Source organism: Nannospalax galili, unplaced genomic scaffold, assembly GCF_000622305.1.
Source record: "Nannospalax galili isolate Female #2095 unplaced genomic scaffold, S.galili_v1.0 scaffold291, whole genome shotgun sequence".
Taxonomy (NCBI): domain Eukaryota; kingdom Metazoa; phylum Chordata; class Mammalia; order Rodentia; family Spalacidae; genus Nannospalax; species Nannospalax galili.
The window spans coordinates 2340536-2364283 of NW_008330588.1; positions in this window are offsets into that span (position 1 = coordinate 2340536).

The window sequence follows — 23748 nt, forward strand, 5'->3', positions numbered from 1 at the left end:
CTCTGTATTTTAATGATGAAATGGAGATCTTTTTTAAAGGTTAAAACCTCATTTACTTTTATGTCTTATGGGGTTTATACTGAGTACAATATTGTATAGCTGTAATAATCCAACTGTAAACCTAAAAATGTACAGCCAATTTTGTAAGAGATGCATCCTAGCTCAGAAAATTGTTAATGACTATGTCAATGCTGATGTAATGAAATGCTTCTTTTAAGTATGTGGTTATTAAATAAATATTTTTTTAAAAAGTAGCAGATTTCCTTATGGAATTTTTGTGCACACTTAGTTTTGGTTGACCACGCATACCCCTTTATCTCCCCATCTCTCTGACCCCATCCCCACTTAAACTCTTCCATTCCCTTTACACCCCATTCAGTTTTCACATTCTATTGCCCTCCCGAGTCCTCCCCCTTAAAGTTTCTTTTTCCTCCTCTCGCAGGTCCCTTTCTGACTTCCCTGTCTCTACACATACTCACTTCCACATAAGCAAGCACATACAACAATTAGAAGGCAGAATCCTCATACGTGAGAGAACATGTAGGATTTGTTAACATTCATCTTAGTTGATAGTAAGATCTCTAGGTCAAGGACCTGGAGATAACGGTGTGTTAACATCCCACAGAGTTTGAAAATCTTCTGCCTGTTCTTTTTCCTTATCCTTTCCTGGATAAAGGTGTGAACCACTGAGTTCTAGGATTGCCATGTCCAAGGCTGAAACAGGAGAGACACAGTCTCCTTCTACCTGATCCAAACTGTCCATCTTCTGCATGTTGTAAAGCCATGGTGGGAGGATTGCGAGAGAGGAAACAGTGTTTAGTGGTACAGTATAGAAAGGTACAGGCCAAACTTCCCCTAATGGATTCCAGGAGCTGTCATTCAACTCCATGAGTTCTACGCAAGTGAGTTCACGATCACAACACACGGTTTGGTAAATGTAGTCAGCTTGGGCTGTCATAATCAAGTACCATAGACTGGGTTGCTTAAACAGCATGAATTTATGTTATTGGGCCCTTTTGATTGACTTAACTTTCTCTAGAGTTTTGTCCCTTAAAGAAGTGATTGTTCCCCCTCCTGTGTTTTCCAAGTAAAGCAGCTGCTAATTTGAGTAGTCACAACCCCTGAACCAATCAGCTCCAACATGAGTATGAATAAATAAGGTTCAAAATACCATTTCTAAAAGACTGTGTGTCCCAACATGCCACGTACACCTTGGCATCAAATCTGAGTGTTAAAACAAATAATACCCAGCTTGCCAGGGAGCAGGATCAAGACTGGAAGAAAAATCATCCTGTCATGTAAGCCACGCAATCTGACAACAGCTCCCCTGAGTTCAACAGAGATAAGAATGTCCAGTCCACCTTTACTCCTGCCAAAGCTATTTTTCCCTGATGGCTGGAGAGATAAAAAGACCTGAAATCATAAACATGAGCAAGTGAATTTGTAAAATCTAGATTCTTTTCAAATAGAAAATGGTTTTTAAAAAGAAGAATATCAAACTAGGAAAAGCACCAGACTGTTATTATCTTTAGGGTCCCAAATGGCCACATCCCCAGAAGGAAATTATATCCATTGTAGAAACTGCCACAGGCTGTACATCAGGCTTTAAAATGCTGGCATTGGTTTTCTGGGTGACTGGGCACTTTCCAAGGTATCCTCTTTCCATCAACCACAGGCAAGAGCCCAGCCAGATGGGAAGTTTCAAGAAGGACTGCGATCATCCCAAAATTTTTAACTGGAGGTATAACATAGAACCATGCTCACAGAAAATAGTACCAGGAAGATAGCATTAGGCTCATTGCAGAGAAGGTGGAGGGACAGTAGCAGACCATGTTTTAATCAGGATCAAGATAGAAAAAGGGCCATGTGGTTGTGTTTGTTGCCAGCAGAAGGGAGGGAGGTGATGCTGGTAGGGAAGCCTCAAGAGGAGAAAGTTACCTAATGGAAACTCCAGAGACTGGATGGGAACTTCTAGTATGACTAGGTAGATCAGGATCCAAGTAAGGGTTAGCTGTCCTGCGGGGAGTTTGTCCTCCTCAGTGAGTCAAGCCAAAGAATCCTATAGTTCACTCTCAGAGATGTTCTTGAACTTTAAGCATACAAAGCCCTTTCCTATCACCTAAGGAAATGAAGAAATTTCCTTCCAAGAGATGTGTGGAGCCACAAGGTCAGAGGCCATCCAACTCATTTTTATAGCCCAAATCAGTGTGACCTTGACCCCAGTGATGGAGCAAAGAATCTTGGAAGAGCCACATGGAAAGATGACCCTCTCTTGGTTCAACTCAGAAAGGAAATAAAACAACCAGACAATCCATCTGGCTAATTATCAGGGTGCACAAACTGCTACATTCTTCAAGACTGAGGGACAGAAGTGACAAGCATATTGTCTTCAGGGGTTAGGACCTCAGTGTGCTCATTTTAGAGGCACACAGTTCAATACATGGCAACATACTTGGCCATAAATTAAATTACTCTCTGTATTGTTGTCTTCTAGGACAATCAACACTGTTTCAACATACCCTCGACAACAGAAGGCTTCTGTCTTAGTTAGCTTTCTATTGCTTTAATAAAGCTGATCAAAACCAACTTGAGGAGGAAAGGGTTTATTTGGCTTACAGCACAGTCCATCATCAAGAGAAACCAAGGCAGGAACTCAGGGCAGGAACATGGAGCACAGGCCGTGGAGGAGTGCTGCTTCTAGCTTGCTCCTCTGGCCTTTGCTCAACCTGTTTTCTTATACAACACAAGACCACCAGGGGTGGTACCACCAACAATGGACCCTTCCATATCACTCAACAATCAAAAAATGCCACATACACATGGCCACAGGCCAGCCTAATGGAGGAAATTCCTCAACTGAGATTCCGTCTACCCAGGTATGTCAAGTTGACAACTAAAGTTATCCAGCACATCTTCCAAATTATTTGTTCAACATAATTCAAACTTCTTAGCTTCTGAAAATTTTCTAAAAGGCCACCAGCCCATGAAAGACGTGCCATGAAAAACTGAAGATAAAGGAAACACACACATGTGCATGCACGCGCGCGCTCGTACACACACACACACACACACACACACACACACACACACACCATGGGCAAAAGGTAGTGACACCCCCAACCATCACCAACATATATTTCTTGATCTTCCACCATGCTAGGTACAGAAGGAAATGGAGGGAACAAACCCTCTGAGGGTTCACATACTCTTACTAAAAGAGCAACGAAGTCCTAACATATGTGGTGTTGGCTCTAAATGCTGAAGGACTTGGAGGAAGGAGAGATTTAGTCAGCCAGAACACTAAAAGGATTTATGGAGAAGGAAGCTGAAACTTAAAAGATGGGCAGACATTTCAGAAAGAAGAAAGGATTTGAACAAAAAGCAACTAGCATCAGAAGATACACAGAGGCAGGGTCCTGCAGAGGGAGAGGTCATAAGAACTATGTAGCTGGGTGTTAGGATGCGTGTACATAATGATTCCACCTTTCATTCATTAATAACACTACGGACCACCTATTATGTAACAGACAGCATCCTATGTAAAGAGGATTCCATAAACAACAAAGTAACGTGCTGCCCTTGTTGTATCCTAGCAAGAATGGAAGAAAATGATTATATGTGCCAGGTAATGACAGAAATGATAAGGAAAAAGGATTAGGGTTTCTAGTCAGGATCTTTACCCTCTTGTCTGGAATGCTCACATATTTGCAAAATATTGAATATAATGCTTTATAAGACACAAAACATCAGGCAGCGAAGGACAGTGAATTCTGAGAGATAAGAAACAAACAAGGTGAGCCCTACACCCATCTCAACTGGAGAGTTTCCACATCAAGGCACAGGAGAGGAACAGCGGTAGAACCCCAGTAGACTCCTTCAGTTGATGAGGAAGAGCTTAGCACTCAGGAAAATCAAGGCAACTGGAATACCCGAGCTAGAACAAGCTAGGAACAGTATGAAGGGACACGGAGAAGGCTCCCACTGAGCAGTTATTGAAGTACTCATGCAGTCACGGAAAACACCCAAGGTTAGAGAAAGAACTGTCTGAAAGGACGGTACCCAGAACTCTCACAGGACCAAAACAGTACCTGTTCCCACTAGCCAACAGCATTCCTGCAGCTTTATAATTCATAGCCCTGATCTCAATAGTCAGGGATTAGAAGCCCAACACCGAGCATCACATCCCGCCTAACAGATCTTAAGCACAAGACACTAAATGGTCATTGTTCACCATACAAATGAAAGCTCAATAATATTTATGTGAAAACTAAAACATCCAGGATGTGACAAGGCAGAACTCTTAATGGCTAGTATTCAACAAAAAATCACCAAGAATTTTTCAAAAAAAAAAGAAAAAGAAAATACAAACCATAACAAAGAGAAAATTTAGTCAATCGAACTTGGCTCAAAATTGACACACAAATTAGAATCTGCAGATATGGATATGAAACAAGTCTTTTGGCTGTAACTCAAAAAATTAGGTAAAGGCATGATAGATACCAAAAAATGGAATTGTGGAGATTAAAACTACAATATTCCAAGTTAAACTATGTGATACAGGAATAATAACAAAATAGGCATTGCAGAAGAAAATATTCCAAAACTTTGAATACAAAGCAGTAGAAACTATCCAGAAAGAAACTGAAAAAAAAGAGAACTTTAAAAATGGGACATATGAGGCCACTTGATGTTGTTCTATGTTAAACATCAAGTGGCCTTATATATTTTTAGTTGAAGTCAAAAGAGAAGGAGAATAGAAAAATGTGCAGAGAAAGTGTCCGAGTTTTTCCAAAAATTTCCAAAGGTATAAGCCCATAGACTCAAGAATTTCAATGAATCCCAAGAACAAGAAATATGAAGACAACTGCACAAAGCACATCATAAAGAAATTCATCACAAACAGACGATAAAGAGAAAACCTTAAACACACCAAGAGGAAAATCATGTCATATCTAAAAGAGCGAGGAGAACACGACAGCATATCTCATCAGAAACAAAGCAAGCAGGAAGCCATAAAGCGGCATCCTCATGTTACCAAGGGAAATACTTGTCAATGAGGAATTCCATAGAGACAAAAGGATGCTTCAAAGTGAAAGGCAAAATCATGACTCCTGAAACAGACAAAAGTGAAAGCGTTCATCAGCAGCATACCTATAGTATTAGAAATGTTCAAGTCCCATAGCAAAAAGAAAATGATGCCAGATAAAAACAGAGGTCAACAAAAAGAAATGAGGCACTCTGGCCACAGTGAACACATTGGCAAATATAAGATTTATTTCTTATTATTTTCTAAAGGTTATTTATTACATAAAATATAACAACTTGCATGGGGAGTAATAACATATCTATATGTAAAAGTTGTGGCCGTGACAGCACAATGGACATTAGGAGAGAAATGGAAATATGTACACACACACACATATATATACATATATGACTCTTAATTATAGGTAAAGACTAATAAATGAAATAAGTATATGTGAACCCTAAAGCAACCACTAAAATAACAAAAGTTATAAATAACAAATTTACAAGTTAAATAATAAAAATAATTACTCCAAAGGAATGTAGAAAAGAGAGAGGTAAAAACAAAAAAGACGATACAACAAAAATCAACTGACAAGATAACAGATTTAAACCTAACAACATTAACAACCACATTAAATGTAAAAGTCTAAATATTCCTAGTAAAAGGCAGAGATTTGTCAGATTGGGTAAAAAGCAAAACTAATCATATGTTGCCCACAAGAAATAAACTTTAAGCAGAAATCACATATAAGTTTAAAAGCAAAACTATGGAAAATAATATCACACATAAGCTGACCAAAAGAAACCTGGCATGGTTCTGCCAGTGTAAAAAAAAAATGGGTAACAGAGCAAGGAATGTAACCAGAAGAAAAGCAGATATTTCTGAGTGATAAGGTGTCAGTTTATCAACAAGGCAGAGCAATCCTCAACAGGTGATAAACCTTCAAAACACAGAATTAGAACTGCAAATGACAAAGTCATAATTTGAGCGAATATTTTCAAAAAATTTCATTCTCAGGAACTGTTAAAAGAAATAGGCAGAAAATCAACATGGGCGTAAGTTACTGAAGCAACTTCCCAGCCAGCTTGACCTAATTGGTACTTAAAGGAACTCCCATGCAACAAAACCAGAATTCTTTCCAGGAACACACAGAACATTTACTAGAATAGGCCATATTCTGGGCCAGAAATCCAAGTTTTAATACATTTGAAAGGATTCAAGTCATACAAATTATATTCTCTAATCACAATGGAATTAAATTAGAAGTCAATAGCAGAAAGATCTTCAGAAAATCACCAGACATTTGCCAACACATTTCAAATGTGTTGACAACCCACAAGTCCAAGAATAAATCAAAATGGAAAATAATAAATACCCTAACCTTCATGAAAATAAAAATACAGCATAGCAGAATTTGTAGGATAGTGCCAGAACATTATTTGTGGGAAATTTGTAGCACTGAACACATTTTTTAACAAGAATAGAAGCCTCAGATCCTCAGTTTTTACTTTAGAAAACTAGAAAAATATGAGCAAACTAAACTCAAAATAAGTGAAAGAAATGAAGTCATAAAGATCAGAGTAAAAAATTAATAAAACAGAAGACGGGAAAGAAACAGAAAATTTCAATGAAACCAAAAGATAGTTCTTCAGAGAAGATCAGTAAAATGGATTCATTTCTAACCAGATTGATCAGAGACAATACAAAATATCAATATCAAGAATGAGAGAGAATAAATTGCTATATATTCCACAGACATTAAAAGAATAGGGGAATATTATAAAAAGCTTTATGCCATAAAATTAGGCAATTTAAATGAAATGGGTATCTTCCTTGAAATATGCAAACAATTAAAGCTCAATCAAGAAGCAACTGATAACATGAATAGCCTTATGAGCCATAAAAAGAAATCTCTCCCCACAAAGAAAATTCCATAAAGAAACCTGAATACATGATATTTGCGGGAAAGTAGATGGAACTGGAAATCGTTATGTTAAGAGGAATAAGCCAGACTCAGTAAGACACATAGCACATTTTCCCTCATATGAAGAACCTAGATTTAGGAAGGAGAAAAAGAGAAGATAATTGAACACGTGTGACATGATGCAGGGGAGGAAGGGGACAAGCAAGAGGGAGGCAGAGAGGGACAGGGAAGGGAAGTTGGGGAGGGGGATGAGTAAGAGCAGAGCATGTATGAAATGCCATGATGAAGCCCATTGCTTCATATGCTAACTTTAAAAATTAATTAAGAACATTAAACTCAGGAGGCAGAGGCAGGAATATCTCTCTGAGTTCTAGGTCATCCTGGTCTACATAGTGAGTTGCAGGCCAGCCAGTGCTATGTAGTGAGACCCTGTCTCAAAAAGACTCCTAAAATTTAAATACATATGAAATGTCCCCTAAAATCTCATGTTTGGGACCCTTGGTCCCTGGCTGGTGGTGCTATTTGAGGAGGCTGCTTCCTCTCTGCCTCAGAATAGACAACTCTTCTCACTGAATGTTTCTGCCACTACACAGTGCTGCCCCACATGGAGCAGAACATGGCCAAGGGACCACAGAGTGAACCCCCAAAACCTGAGCCAAAATAAGTATGTCCTCCCTTGAGTTGTTTCTGCCAGGTCAAGTTACACAACATAACTACTACAGCTAGTAAGAATCTGGGCCCTGGTTCAGTCCCACAGCTGCAAAGAGGCTGCAAGGATGTGAATCCTGCCAACAAACTGGTAAGCTTAGAAGTGGATTTTTCCATGGTCAAGTCACTAATGAGAAATGACCTTAAGCCAAGGGCTCAGCTAAGCCTCTCACCCATAGAATCAGTAAGATAACAGATGTATATTATTTTAAGCCATTACATTTGTAATAGTTTGTTATGTGGTACCAAAAAACTAATAATAATGGACAAAAGTTTTGAACAGACACTTTACCAAGTAAGACATATGTGTAGCACCAAGCATGTGGAAAGTTACTATATATAATTAGTAATTATGGAAATCCATAATTAAATCCACAGGGAGATATTACTATGCACCTTTTAAAATAACTGGAAATGTTGGTAAAGATTTGGAGAAGGCAGACCTAGCATGCACTGTTGGCTTTCTGGTAAGGATATATCCAATTTGGAAAACAATTTGACAGTTTCTTGAAAACGAAACACATGTCTGCCATATGCCTCAGTCATTTCTCTACTACATGTTTACCAAGAGAAAGGAAAAAAATATGCTCCTGCAATGCCTTATGCATGACTGTTCCTGGCATCTTTATTTTTAATAATAAAAATAGGCATACTCCCCCCTATACAGCAACAGATGAATGGGTACATATTCAATGGAATAGTACTTAGCAATAAAAAATAATGGATTGCTGATACCTAGTGCAACTGGATGAATCATAAAGTAATTATATATAGTGAAAGAAGCCAGATAAAAGAGAATACATATGGGGTGATCCCACTTACATTAGATTCTAGAAAATACAAACTAATCTGTCATGACAGAAGGCAGATCAGTGATTGCTTGTGTATGAGGTGGGGAGCAAAATGAGGGATTGCCAAGTTGCAGAAGCAAATATTTGAGAATGATAGATGGGTTCATTATCTTGATTCTAAGGATGGTTTCGCTGATGTATACATGTGTCAAAACTTATAAATAGGGGTAGTTTAGTATGTCAATTATACCTCCATACAGCTATTAAATTAAGAAAACAACAGAGGAATTTGGGGGCTGGAGAATGGTGAAGGTTGGGTTTTAGATAAGGTGCTTGGAGGGGACCACTGGGAAGGGACAGTGGTGTGGAGATCTGAATGAAGTAACAAGGTGACAATGTGACTACAACAGAAGGCAGCACTCCAGGCAGAAGGGGCAGCAGGTACAAAGGTCATGGATGAAGACAATACTGGGATATCCCAGTGCAATGTGGGTGTAATGGAGCGGGTGAAGGGCAAGAAACTCAGGGATATAAACAGGCCAGACCAAGTGGAGCTTATTCTGAGAGAGACAGGGATCTATTAATCCCTGAAATGTGATATGACCCAGCATGCTTTTAAATTAACACTCTGAACTGTAACTATCATCCTAAGGCAAGAGAGGATGGAAGCAAAGGATGGTACCAGAGAGTAGCCTCAAGGGAACTGGTTAGTGAAGCATATTAGTAACTTTTCTTGTGACACAATACTTGACAGAACCAACTTAAGGAAGAAGGGGTTCATTCGGATTCACAGCTTGTGGATGCAGACTATCGTGGAGGGGAAGCTGTGGTGGCAGAAGCTTGAAGTAGCAGCTGGTCATGTTGCATCAGAAAGCAAAGAGTGATGGCTGCTGGTACCCATGGGCTTTCTGCTTTTTACTCACTCTGGATCCCACTCCATAGGATGGTACTGCCCACATTCAGGGTTAGTCTTCCCTTATCATTCAAACCTTCCTGGAAATACCCTCATAGTCACATCCAGAGTGTATCTTTTAGGGGATTCTAAAATCTCATCAAGTTAACAGTTAAGAGTGACAATCACATGAAGTGTGCAGTAATTAGGAGGAGACCATGGGGACCTGCTCCAAGATGGTTGTGGTGAGGGTGGAGAGGAGGAGCTAGAGGGAGGATTATTCTGAAATAAAGCTGCCTTGTTTTGTTGACAGGCTGCAGGTAAAGAGCTGTCAAAGATTATTCTAAGAATTTTTGGTCTGAATCTCTAGGAAATTAATTTGCTCATCATTAAGTAGAGAAATTTGTGCTGGTGAGATGGCTCAGTGGGTAATAAATAGCACTTATTGCCAAGTCTGACACCCTGAGTTCAGTCCCTAGTATTCACATGGTGGAAGGAGAGAACTGACTCCTACAAGTTGTCCTCTGACTTCCACATACATGTAATGGCATACACATACTGATACTAATGTGAATAAATGTAATTAAATTTTAAATAAAATAAATTTGAGAAATCTAAGTTTCCAGATTGTAATAATTGTTTGTTTACATTGTAATAATTGCTTGTTAATACATTAAGTTCAAGGTGCCTATAAAACAACAAAGCAAGCTAAGCATATCAGTCTGAAATTAGAGGAGAGGCATCAGAGTTGGGGCCAAAGACACAGATTTGGGAAGAAGCCCAGTGAAACGACCTGAGGACTGACTCCATGGGGGAATCTCCACTATTAAGAGATCAGGAAGATAAGGAAAATCCAGCAAAGACAACTGTGTAAAAACAATGAGCAAAGAGAAAACTTGCTATGAATACAGTGACCAGCTGTGACAAGCGCATCTCACAGGTCAACCTGAGGACCCCACTGCTGGTGGGAGCCGTTTCAGAGAGGTGGAAGAAAAAAGCTTAGTTGAATGGGCTCATGGGAAAATTCAAGGTGAAGAAGTAGAAACAAGAAATGGAATGGACCGCTGAGTGGACTAGGCCACTGCTGGTGGGAGCCGTTTCAGAGAGGTGGAAGAAAGAAAGCTTGGTTGAATGGGCTCATGGGAAAATTCAAGGTGAAGAAGTAGAAACAAGAAATGTTGAGGAGTGTTGCTGTCAAGGCAAACAGAGAAATTGAACAGCAGCTAAAGGGACACTGGGGTGGAAGGAGAGGCTCATTTCTTTAAGATTGAAGGCATTAGAGTATGTCTGTATTCTGATGGGAACATCCCAACAGAGAGTAGAGAAGTAAAAATTAATGGTGCAGGAAGGAGAGAAGGACAAATTCCAAGGGAAAAAGTCCTTGATCTGTGGGAGCCACAGCAGATGAAGCTAAAGAGGTGAGAAGAATTGGTCTATGGAGGGCTCGTGACCAAATCTACCAGTTCACATAGAAAAGGACCAGAAAGCAGAAAGACATATACCTACAGCATTCCAAGGATTCTAGGTTCTACGTCTGATCCACCCAAGGAGGGATTCTTTCCAGGCCTTCATTGTAGAGATCACTGAGGCTCAGAGACATGTGACCTTAGGTATGCACAGCCACTCCCAGCTTCATGGAGCCTGCAATACAAAAGGTCACTGCTCCCTCACCCTGCTCACTTCTAGGCTTCATTACCATCATGACATCAAAGCACAGAGCCTGAGTCTGAGACCAGGACCTTGCAGAGCAGTTTCACTGTCCCTATTTAAGTTACAGCCCAGCTTCACAGTAGAACATGGACCACTGGTCTTCTTACTGCCTTCCCCCTCCCAACAGATATAAAACCCATAAAACACTGACCATAAAAGAGATGTCAGAGATCGCCTGGTCTACCCACTATTTCCATAAAAAGAAACTGAGGCCCAAGGTTATATAAGCCCATGCCCAAAGACACAGCAGAGCAAACTGTCATTGCCCATGAGCTGTCAGACACCATTCCTTTTTGTCCCCAGAGATGTCAGTGCACCCGCCTATGTGTACAAAACCGATTTGAAGATGCAAATTGGTTACATCCAATTTCATCCAACTGTCCTCGAAATTTAAGAACTCTGCTGACATGCACAGAGCAAAGAGTAAATTGCTCCCCTGAGAGAAATCCTCTTGGAAATGGCCTCACATGTCCCTGTCCAAGGTGTCAGTGCTAAGCAGGCAGGCCCTTAGGAAAAAGTCTGTCTTTGGGGCCCACACATATCTTTCCTAAGAAATGAGGTGGGAGGAAAATCAGATGAAGGACCCACCAGAATCCTTGTCATGCAGAAATGGATGGATACTTTCTTACAGGACTTCCCATGTGCTTCTTACAGAGCTGCTTTCTGGAATAAATACTGTTACATGGTGACCAGTGCTGAAAAGATGAAAGGAACATAAGTTCAAGCTGAAACTGTTGCTCTCCAGGATGCCCAGGAAGGTTTGCCAACTGCAAGGGACATAGGCAAGGTTCTCAGCTACCTTTAAGTCTGCCCCCTTGTCTTTCCAAAAGAATTTCCCAAACATGGATATAAGCTTTGAGTTCAGATTCATTGGTTTAAAGCACTCTTTTAGAAACAGGAGCATGTTTCTTTAAACAAAAGCTGATTCAGAAGATGATTACTAAACCTACTATAGCTTCAAGCAAGAGCAGGGGGCCTAGTAATGAATCCTTTGGCTTGTCCCTGTGTTTCCAAAAAAGTTTTTAAAAATCCTTTGATTGAAGGCTGGAGAATGGCTTTGTGGTTAAAAGCACCAGTTGCTCTTGCAGAGGACCCAGATTCAGATCCTAGCACACACGGAAACTAACAACTCCAGTTCCAGGGGATCCAATGCCCCCTCCTGACCTCTGTAGGCATTGTGTAACACAGGTGCACTAACATGCAGACAGAGCACTCATACACAAAAAATAAAAACAAATCAATCAAAAGAATCACTTGATTGACTCAGACAGTACAGAGCTCTGCCCTACATCACTCTTTAGGGGTCTCTTAGTCCCTCTCAGTTCCAGTCTATGGGGGATTACAAACTGCCCTTCACATACTTCTAGCTCAAAATTCAAAATAAACAGACCTTGACTGTGCTCTATTTTTTATCATTTTTACATTCATTTTTATTACTTTTTATTTTTAACATACTCTGTTATTTCCTGATTTCAGCATCTCAGTGACTGATATGGTTTACTTCTCGGTATGTGCCTGGGATTGACCTCCTGTCTCTATCTCTTTCAATGGACTTTCTATCACCTCTCTATAGCATGTGCTGCCAATGCCCTGCCTGTATCTCTTTTCTGTTAGTGGTATTATTCATTAGGTGCATATCTCTCTGCTTAAGAGTTGTCTTTTAGTCTGAAAATCCATAGAGAAAGCTAGAAATGCTGAGCTAGTGTACCCAGGAGAAACTACCAGCCATCAGTCAGTGATCCTTGAGTTACGATAATTCTGAGGAACGTCGTCATCTGTTTCTAAGCTTCCTGGTAGACTTGATCCCAGGCTTACACATCAGTAACTTGCACAATAACACACTCATTTCAGCTTCCTCCTTCCTTTGTTTCACTTTTCCACTACTTTCACTGGTGTCTTCTCTTCTCTTCTCTCAAACAAACTATAGCGACTCATATTTTTGTCTCAATAAATGATTCTTGAGAATCCAATCTAAGACGTTAGACGCCAGGACACAGCTAAGAAACAGACTTCTGTTTAGATCTTTAGCCCATCTTTTAACAAGGTCACTTGCTTTCTTGATTCTTTGTTTTTTCAGTTCTTTATATATTCTGGATGTTAAACTTCAGTCAGATGTGTCGCTGGTGAAGATTTTCTTACTCTATAGGTTTTCTCTTCACTTCCATGGTTGTTTCTTTTTAGTTTAATGAGATCCCACTTGTTGATTCTTGACCTTAATTCCTGAGAAAACAATGTAATGTTCTCCTCCATATGTGGATCCTAGCACCAAATCCTTATATGTGAGTATGTATCCTGATGTAACTACAGAAAACAGGATAATGAAAAGGAACCAGGGACGTAAAGGGAAAGAAGGAACCTGAGAGAGAACAGTAGGAGACAGGTGTTTCTAAGGGAGAAATGGATAAAATGGGAAGGTACTTAAATGGGAAGGGGGAGGAATATTGGGGATAAAGGGAAAGAATGAGCTCAAGACAGCTGAGATCAAAAGAGACTGGTATTATCAAGGGATAAATAGAGAAAAAGGGGGCACTTTAAATGGGGACGTCATGTTGCAAGAGTTAGAGAGGGAGAGAGGAGAGAGATAAATAATGCCTAGCTAGTATAAAAAAAACAGGAGCTCATATTAGTCCAACAACCTAATGACAAATTACACATACAATATCTCTAAATGAGTCCATGTGTATAGCTAAAGGATACATAACAAGAAACAGGCCCATACAGAAGAAACCTTCCTTTGAGTTGTTGGCCAGGGTAGTCCAAGAGACTTCCAAAATTATACAGGCTATTGCCATAGTCCTTGATCACCTCCCAGAGCTTGAAGGCAAGACCCTACTGCTGAAGACAAAACATACTTCGGACACAGGATTTGGAGCAATGGAGCTGGAACTGACCTGGAAGCTACTTTCCCTGAAGGCTAGCTAGCATAGCTTTGGAAAGCACTATGCAAAGTGCTAAGGGATTAATTGATGGTCCAACACCAGCTTCAAGACCAAATAACCACATCAATGACTGCATAGCACATGACATTGGTGCAGTAGTGGCACTTTTTTCTTGGGGGCAATCAACAGCTATCTAATTGGACTAAAAGCCCATGCAATGGGAGGAAACTCATGTGTGGTACTGTAAATATAACCAAATACACATGGCTGGGGAGGTCATAGATCTTAGAGAAAACCCCAAGACTGTCATATCCCTAGACTAATGTAATTTCTTACTATGTGAAAAATGTGCATCCTTATATTTGCAGACAAATATCCAAGTTACCACTCATCAAAGAAGCTTCTTTTGCACCAGACTATTGCAGAGTACTGTAACTGGTCACACACAGACATTGTCTGTGAATTGCCGAAGTATAAGTGGCACATCTACAATGCAAGCTCTACACCTAAGGTTCATGGAATATAGAACAAGCCATAAAGAAGACAATAATGAATACCTCAAGTCTCATTAATGGAGCTCCCTCATGCAACAGAGGGCCAGGAACACAAAGGTCACAAACAGCCAAAGTGTAGAGACTGAGTCTATAAAATTCTGGTCCTTAGACAGGATCTTATATTAAACTATACCCACCCAGGGCTCGGGTACCATTGCATAAGAGAGGGCAGAAAGATTGTAATAGCCAGGGAGGAGTACATGACCACATGAAAATAGAGTCCTACAAGTTCCTAGGATCCTGCTCTTATGAACATACAGCAATGGGATCAGCATGCACAGGACCCATGCAAACTCAAACAGACAAAAACCCGCATAGAACTGTGGAAATGGACAGATGACCCCAACCTTAGCTGAAGAAATATTGGCAAATGATCACTGCTGTATGAGGAAGAGCTGATCTTCCTAGACAGACTCCAGATAGGCTGAATAGACCTCAGTAGATGAACTTGCACTGGGGGACATCTGGGAACACTAACTTGACACAATAGACCTTAAGACAAATGACAGAATGTATGAATTCCAGTTGGGGGAGCTATGGGAGGATAGCATTGGGAAGAGGGTATAAAGATGCCTAAGACTGATTGAGTTGTTCTGTATGAAATACACAAAAATTCAATAAAAAAAGAAAAAAGAAACAGACTTCCAGCATGAGGTTCTGAAAACAAGATTACATGTCAAGCATCTGGTTAAAAAAAAAAGACCCTATTGCTGATGATAAGTGTGGTGAGACAACCCCAGCATATTCTAATGCCAAAATTGCAAAAATGCTCTCCTGTGATTAAATAAGATGGTGTGCCAGTAGGAAGAGAGGCAGTAACTTGCTCAGTAGGCCTACCACAGTGCCGTTCAAAGAATTATCCATGAGCCAGTACCAGCCCAGTGACTATTTGATGCAAGTCTCTGACAAGGCAAGTGCAGAAACTGAAAGTAGCCATCAAGAAACAGTAAAAGAATAATGTCAAATATGTCAGATCTAATAATTTTTAAATTAGACTTTCATCATGGATATATTTTTATTTAATTGTCTTAGTAATTAATTAGTCCATGAAAGTTAATTTTTAGCAAACCCTTAGCAGATAGCCTGTAGTACATTGACCTTGACTTGAAAACTGTCTGATATTAATATTGTGAGAATGATGTAGTTGGTTAAGAGAGCCATCAGCTTAAAAGCCAGACATACTTCAGGACCATGCTAATGAGAATACAGACTGTACTGAAAAGCAGACTCTGTATCTGATTATAAGAATGGCAAAACTGGGTCTAAAGAGATGGGTGAGTGGTTAAGAGCACTGGCTGTTCTTGCAGAGGACCTGTGTTTGAGTCCCAGCACCTACATGGCAACTAACAACCATCCGTAACTCCAGTTCCAGGGAAATCTGAAGCCTTCTTCTGAGCTCCACAGGCTTTATATGACATGGGTGCACTTACACACATGCAAGCAATACACTTATACATATAAAATTTAAAAAATAAAATATTTTTTTAAAAAAGAATGGCAAAACTATAAAGGAGGCTGGAGTCATAGCCTGGCAAGTCTTTGGAGCTAACAGCAGGATCTGATAAGGAATGAATAGGATCATGACACCCATAATGGGGCATGTAAGTTTAAGAATTCTATGTTCCATGAATTCCATGAAATCAGTAGAAAGATCACCCACCATTTCTGCAGAGGAGAAAATTCTCCATGCAAGAACCTCTTCAGAAGCTAATGGCTCACATGAGGATGTTTTTTCTCTCCAAAGCCTGCCTGCACCTCTCTTGGCTGTTTCTCATCCAATATCTAGGGCATAGTCTTGACATGATACAACTGCAAAGTATAGCACATTTTATGGGAGGAAATGGACTATTTAGCAAGAAAAAAATTTCAAGCTGCTCCACAGTCAGAAGAAATTTGAAGGATGTGTCTGAGAATAGATCTTGAGGGCACTGGACTGGGTTTGGAATACAAAGTTGAATTGTAGGTAGTTGATTGACATGACATTTTCCATAGCTCTGTATTTAATGCTGCAGCAAGGACATTCAGAGCCAGTTCTAAAACTGTTCTAATGGTTCCTTGAAGCTTCAGAACAACAGCCTACGGCATATGGAGTGGAGATGCCAGAACTGTCTTAGCAATGTAGTAAAGGGTTCAGGAGGCTCACAGAAGTACTTTTGTTGGGCTGTATTTCCTAGGTTAGTCTGAGAACACACTGACTATGCTCCCCCAGTAGGTCCTGAAAGACCTTCCTTCCTGCCTGCCTGCCTTCCTTCACTAAAGCAACAAAGTTACATATCGTCATAATTAGTGGTCCAGTGGTAACTATTTTCTGAGGCCAGAAAAAACAGTGGGAGATGTGGCCGCTACTGTCCAGGGTCAATGGGGCTATGTAAGATTCTGGGGCAGCCAGGTCCAAGTCAGAAGCAAAGTAAATGCAACTCACGATGGCAGTAAGACTTTAATGATAACCAGGAGCCATGGGAACCTCCAGGGAGCTGTTGGAATGACTAACAGGCATTATATTCCCAGAGGTGAGACGAGTACTTTGCCAATAAAGGTCTTGTTTGGTTTATATAACCAAAAATGATCAACAGGGGGTAATCAAGAGAATGATGCAATCTGCTACAACAGAAAACTATATTCCCTTATCCAGCTTCTAGATCTTATATGATTCTTGAATCCAGACACCATCAATAACAGAAGAAACCAGGCTCCTTTATGAAGAATCCTAGAAACACTGCAGAAAATATATACAGTGACACTATTTCTGTTCCCTCCCTAAAACGACCATTGGGCATTTACAAGAAAAATGTACACTACGGAAAATAGAGTGCTCAAACATTGTAAAGGCTGTAGGTTGACTATAGGGCCTGAGTATTTTGAGGGCCTGAGTACCTTTATAAAAACATAACTCTGCTAGAATGTGGAACATAGAAAAGTTTTTGAAACATGGACTCCTGACAAATATCTGCCTCAGTGGGCTGGCAGCCTTATTTTATCACTTTCCAGTTTCCTGAGTTCCTATTGAATTTGGTACACCTAGTAGTTGGTTTGAATCTTCCCTGATTTGCACAATAGTCACCAGAATAGGATGGCCAAATAGCAAACCCCGGTCACCCCCACACCCCACAAACTCACATAAACTGAAGTGTCCACACACACTCAAATGCACCCACAGACCCATCAATATACTCAAACTCATTCACTAAAAGACACTCATACACTCATACTCAAACACACCCACAGATTCATCCACCTGTGTATTCAAACATACATACATATACACATACTCAAATACATACATCAAACACATTCGTATTTCCATGCCTCTATATATTCACACCAACATACCCAAACACATACATATGCATACTCATACCCCTGGCTGCAGTTTGAATATTTTTGTCCTTTCCCAATCTCATGTTGAAACCTTACAAGAGAATTGGATATTATGGCCTTTTGGAAGGTATTGGGTCATGGGGGTTCTTCCAGATTAAAGTCCTATAAAAAGGGCTTTTAGGGATGGGTTCTCTCAGTCTTACATCCTTCTGTCATGTAGAAACACAGCATTTGTTTCTTCTTTGCCCTTCTGCCTTCTGTCATGTGGAGACACAACAGCATCTTCATCAGATGCTTATGCTTTGACCTTGGACTTGCCAGCTGCAGAATTTTGAGAGACTAGATTTATGTTTTTTACAAGTTTCCCAATCTGTGCTATTATAACAACACAAAACAGGCTATGACCACACACACACACACACACACACACACACACACACACACACACACTGGGCCAAGAGAGTAAAATTATACTGCATCTTAGATGGAGTAATAGACTAGTGCAAGTTCCAAAGCCTTTAAAGTCTCAAGACAGTGGTCCCCATTGTGTCCTCATTTAATGCATGAGCAAAATCAGATATAAAACTCATTCTACAAAGCCACCCTAGTACCAGAACCAGATAAGGACACACACACACACACACACACACACACACACAAAACTGTAGACCAATTTCCCTGATGAACAAACATAGATGCAAAAATCCTCAATAAAATTCTTGCAAATTATATTCAAAAACACAGTAAGAAGATCATACACCATAACCAAGTTGGATTCATTGCAGAGATTCAAGGTTAGTTCAAAAATATTCAAAGCAATAAGTATAATAAATAGACTTAAAGACAAAAGTTACATGATCATCTCAATCAGTGCAGAAAGGCCCTCAACAAAGTTCAACATCCCTTCATGATAAAATCCCTAAAAGTCCAGGAATAGAAGAACCACATGTCAACACAGTGGAAAGTGTATACAATAAACCTACAGCCAACATTATGCTAAATGGGGGAAAGGTTGAGAGCATTTTGCCTTGAATCTAGAATGAGACAAGGATGTCTACTCACACTATTCTTATCTAGCATAGAGCTCAAAGTCTTAGCCAAAGAAATGAGAAAAGAGAAACGTACTAAATAGAAAACGAAAAAGGCAAAATACCCCTATTTTCAGATACGATCCTGTTTAAATGACCATATGAATGCCACCAGAAAACTCTAGGCTTGATAAACACTTTGTGCAAAGTCGCAGGGTATAAAAATCAATCACTTCTCTATACCTCAACAATGAACTTGATGAGAAAGAAATAAGGGGGGAAATTACATGCACAACAGGGAGGGAGGGAGGGAGGGAGGGAGGGAGAGAGAGAGAGAGAGAGAGAATATAGTGAGTTCCAGGCCAACAAAGGCTACAGGGAAACCATGTAGAAGGAGAAAGAAAGAGAGAGAGAGAGAGAGAGAGAGAGAGAAAGAGAAAGGCCTAGGAATAAGCCTAAACAGGGTGGTGAAAGAACTTTTTGACACTAAAGAGAGAGATTGAAGACAATACGAGAAGATAGGAAGAACTCCCATACACATGGGCCAGAAGAATTAATACTGTGAAAATAACAATATTTCTGAAAGTAATCTACAGATTCAACACAGTCCCCATCAAAACCCAATGACAGAACTAGAAAAAAACAATCCAAAATTCATATGGAAGCCCGCACACCAAAAAAACAAACAAACAAAAATAACTGAGGCAATTCTTAACAAAAAACAAGCTGGAAGTACCACAATATCTGATCTCAAATTGTTACCGAGCCATAGGCACAGTAATAGCATGGTACTGGCACAGAAACAAACTTGTAGATTAGTGGAGTAGAGTGCAGGACCAAAAAATAAATCACACATCTATGGCAGCCTAAATATTTACTTAAAACTTTTACTGTTTTGAGAATTTCATATGTGAGTATGCTGTATTATCATTTATTATCATTCCTACCCTCCCTCTACCCACTCCAATTCTTCGCATGTCTCCCCACTCCCTCTCAAATTCACAGCCTCTTCTATAACTATTATACACGGCCTCTTCTATAACTATTATACAATCTACTGAGTCTATTTAGTATTGCTTCTATGTACATGTGTTTAAGGCTTGAATAAGCGAGCATGGAGTTTATCCACAGAGAAAGCTGATTCTCTCTACCTCAGCAGCCATTGATTTCCAGTAGCTCTTTATCTAAGGGTGGGGCCTTATAAAAACTCCCCCATCCACATTGCCACGTCAACTGGTATGGTCTTGTGTAGGAAACCTCATTGTTGAGATTTCATGGGTGCAGCATCCCTATCATGTCTCAACGATATTATCTCAAAACACATCTTAGTCCTCTGGCTCTTACAATCTTTCTGTTCCTTCTTTTAAGATGTTCCCTTAGCCTAGATGTAGGGATTCTATTGTAGATATACCAACTGAGCACCTCATGGTCACTTATTCTCTGTATTTTTATCTGTAGTAGCCTCTATCTACTGGAAAAAGGAGCTTCTTTGATGAGGGATGACAGCTACACTTTTCCTAAGTATTTAGAATACTTAGGAGCTATATTGATTTAAGAACATAGCATTAGTAGGTTCTCTGGGGTCTCTTACTGCTCCAGTCACTGGCAGTTTGTTAGGCTTACAGTACAAGGCATGAGTTCCCTCCTGCTGAGTGGGCCTTAAGTCCAATTAGACAGCTGCTGGCTACCCCCAAGATATAAGTGCCACTTTTGCACCATTGGGAATGTTTTGTGAGGAGATGGCATTATACTGCTTCATAGGCTTTACGGTCGGCTAGGACTATTGATTCCTTTTCTCCCATGGTAGCTTGCATAGAACTATGAGAGCTGGCCGTCAGGGAGGAGGCTTCCAGATCATTACCACTGGGTTCCCCCAAGTTATGTATCCAAAGTATGTGGTGTCTATAGCAATAAGGTCTTACCTTTAAGTTATAGGAAGCAACCAAGGGCAATGGTAATAGTCTATATTGTTTTGGGAGTCTCTTGGACTGCCATAACCAATAACTCAAAGGGAGGTTTCATTTGCCTGGGACTAGGGGCTTTGTTAGGTAGTCTGTGACTCCTGGGAGAAGCACCTAACTTTTGATAAACATATTAAAAACAGACACTGGATAAAAGACAGAGTTTTTAACAAATAGTGTTACAAAAACTAGATTTACATACACAGAATGAAACTAGAACTGTAGTCTTAACCCTGCACCAAAAATCCAGTTCAAAATAGATCAAAAGCCTTAATGTAAGACCTGAACCTTTGAAACAGATGGAAAAAAAATAGGCAAAACATTTCATGATCTAGGGATTGGCAAGGACTTTCTGAAAAGGACCCCAACAGCACAAGAAATAATCCCAAGAATTGGCAAATGGGATTACATGAAATTAAAGTGTTTCTGCACAACAAAGTAAACAATCATTAGAGTAAAGAGCCTACAGAATGGAGGAAATTTTTGTCAAACATATCAAACAAGATTAATATTGAAAATATATAAGAAATGAAAAACACAAGAATACAAATCATCTAATCCATAAATGGACTAATGAACCAAACAAACAGTTCTCAAAAAGAAAAAGTAAAAGGCTGAGGAGATGGCTTAGTGGATAAAAGTGCTTGCTGTACAAGCATAGGACCTAAATTTGAATTCCCAGCACTCACATAAAAAGCTTGACATGGGAGATCCTAGCAGACAGCCTGAGAGGGTGGGTTCGGACCTCCATCTGTGTAGAGGCCCTGATCTCAACAGGGTGCCAGACCTTGCCAAGTTCTGGCCTCCCTCTGGCCTCCCTCAGGCAGAGGGCCTGAGAGTGCAGGGGACTGCATGAGAGCCCCCAGATCCTGCCTCCACATGGTGGTAAACTCCCCCTAATTGCACCATATCCACCCCTCTACTCGAATTTCATGAGGGCCCTCCCAAGGCCCCAGGGCAGATCTGGCTTTGGTAGGCTAAGGCTGAGATCCTAGCAGAGTGAGAGGGTGGGTTCAGACCTCCATGGTGTAGAGGCTCTGATCTCAGCAGGCCACCAGAGAGTGCTGAGTTCTGGCTTCCCTCTGGCCTCCCTCAGGCAGAGGGCCTGAGAACACAGGGGACTGCATGAGAGCCCCCAGTTCCTGCCTGCACATGGTGAAGGAAGCCTGAGTGACTGGAACCTGAATTGGGCTTCTGTGAGTACTCCTGAATAGCTGATCTGAAGCCATCAGTTCCTTCCAAATTAAACCTGAGAGAACCTGAACCCTGTACCAACCGGCTTTACATAACCAATAAAGAAAGGATCTAGGCACCTGAATAATACAAACAGAAGCATATTTCAACTTAATTTTACTTAATTCTCATATCAGAATCGTAAACAACAAAAGAAATTTGCATGCCAAGATCACAATGAAAGAATAATAAAATGGAAAGCCAAAACGCTATGTCCCCAGCAAACTCCACCAATCCTGTAGAAGAGTCCTACAAGGAGAACCCCCTAGAGATAACCCAGGACATTGAATTTAAAAGAACAATCATAAACATGATCAAGGAATTCAATGAATTTAAAGAACACACAAAGAAATCAAAGAACTGAAAGAAAATAGGGATAAACTTCTGAATGAATTCACAAAAGAGATAGAAACATTGAAGAAAACTCAGGCAGAAATGAAGAAGGAAGTACAGAATTCAACAAGCCAACTTGAAACAGGGGAAAGCCACACTGCTAGAATGAATGGCATGGAAAACAGAATATCAGAATATCAACGCCAGAGAATAAAGTTGAAGAACTGGACCACGTAAGCAAAGATTATTGAAAATTTTTTTAAAACACAGTAATTGCATATGCAAGCGATGTGGGACACCATGAAAAGACCAAATCTACAGACCATAGGAATAGAGGAAGAAGAAGAATTTCAGGTTAATGGTGTTGACCAGATCTTAAACAGGATTGTAGAAGAGAATTTCCCAAAATTAAGGAAAGACGTCCCCATACAAATACAGGAAGCACACAGAACACCAAATAGGATCATGACATATCATTATAAAAACAGCAAATGTACAGAACAAAGAGAGAATACTGAAAGCAGCAAAAGAAAAACAAGTCACATACAAAGAAAAGCCCATTAGAATTAAAGCTGACTTATCAATGCAAACTATGAAAACCAGAAGAGCCTGGACCAAGGTATTTCCAGTTCTAAATGACAACAAATGCCAACCCAGAATACTTAACCCAGCAAAAATGTCTATTATAGTTGAGGGGAAAAGAAAAATCTTCCATGAAACAAATAGCCTGAAAGAATACATGTCCACAAAACCAGCCCTTCAAAGAATACTTGAAGCAATAGAGAGAGTAGAGAGAGAAACAACTATACCCCATGGACAACAAAAAAAAATAAAGGGATAATCCAGGAAACACAAAATTACACAGAGAACAAAAACAGCAATCAAAATGACAGCAACCAATACACATCTTTCAATAATAACCTTAAATATCAGCAGACTGAACTCCCCAGTCAAAAAACACAGGCTAAGTGAATGGATAAAGAAATAAAATCCATCTCTTTGCTGTTTGCAAGAAACCCATCTCACCTTCAAGGACAGACACTACCTTAAGGTAAAAGGATGGAAAAGAATATTCCAAGCAAATGGCACTAAGAAACAAGCAGGGGTTGCAATTCTAATATCTGACAAAATAGACTTCAAAGTAAAACTAATCAGAAGAGATAAGGAGGGTCACTTCATTCTGATCAAAGGAACAGTTAACCAAGAAGATATTACAATCCTTAACATATATGCACCAAACTCTGGTGCACCCACACTCATTAAAAACAACACTACAGGACTTTAAGACACAGATTAACCCCAACTCAATAATAGTAGGGGACTTTAATACCCCACTTTCTCCATTAGACAGGTCACCTGGACAAAGAATAAACAGAGAGACATCTGAA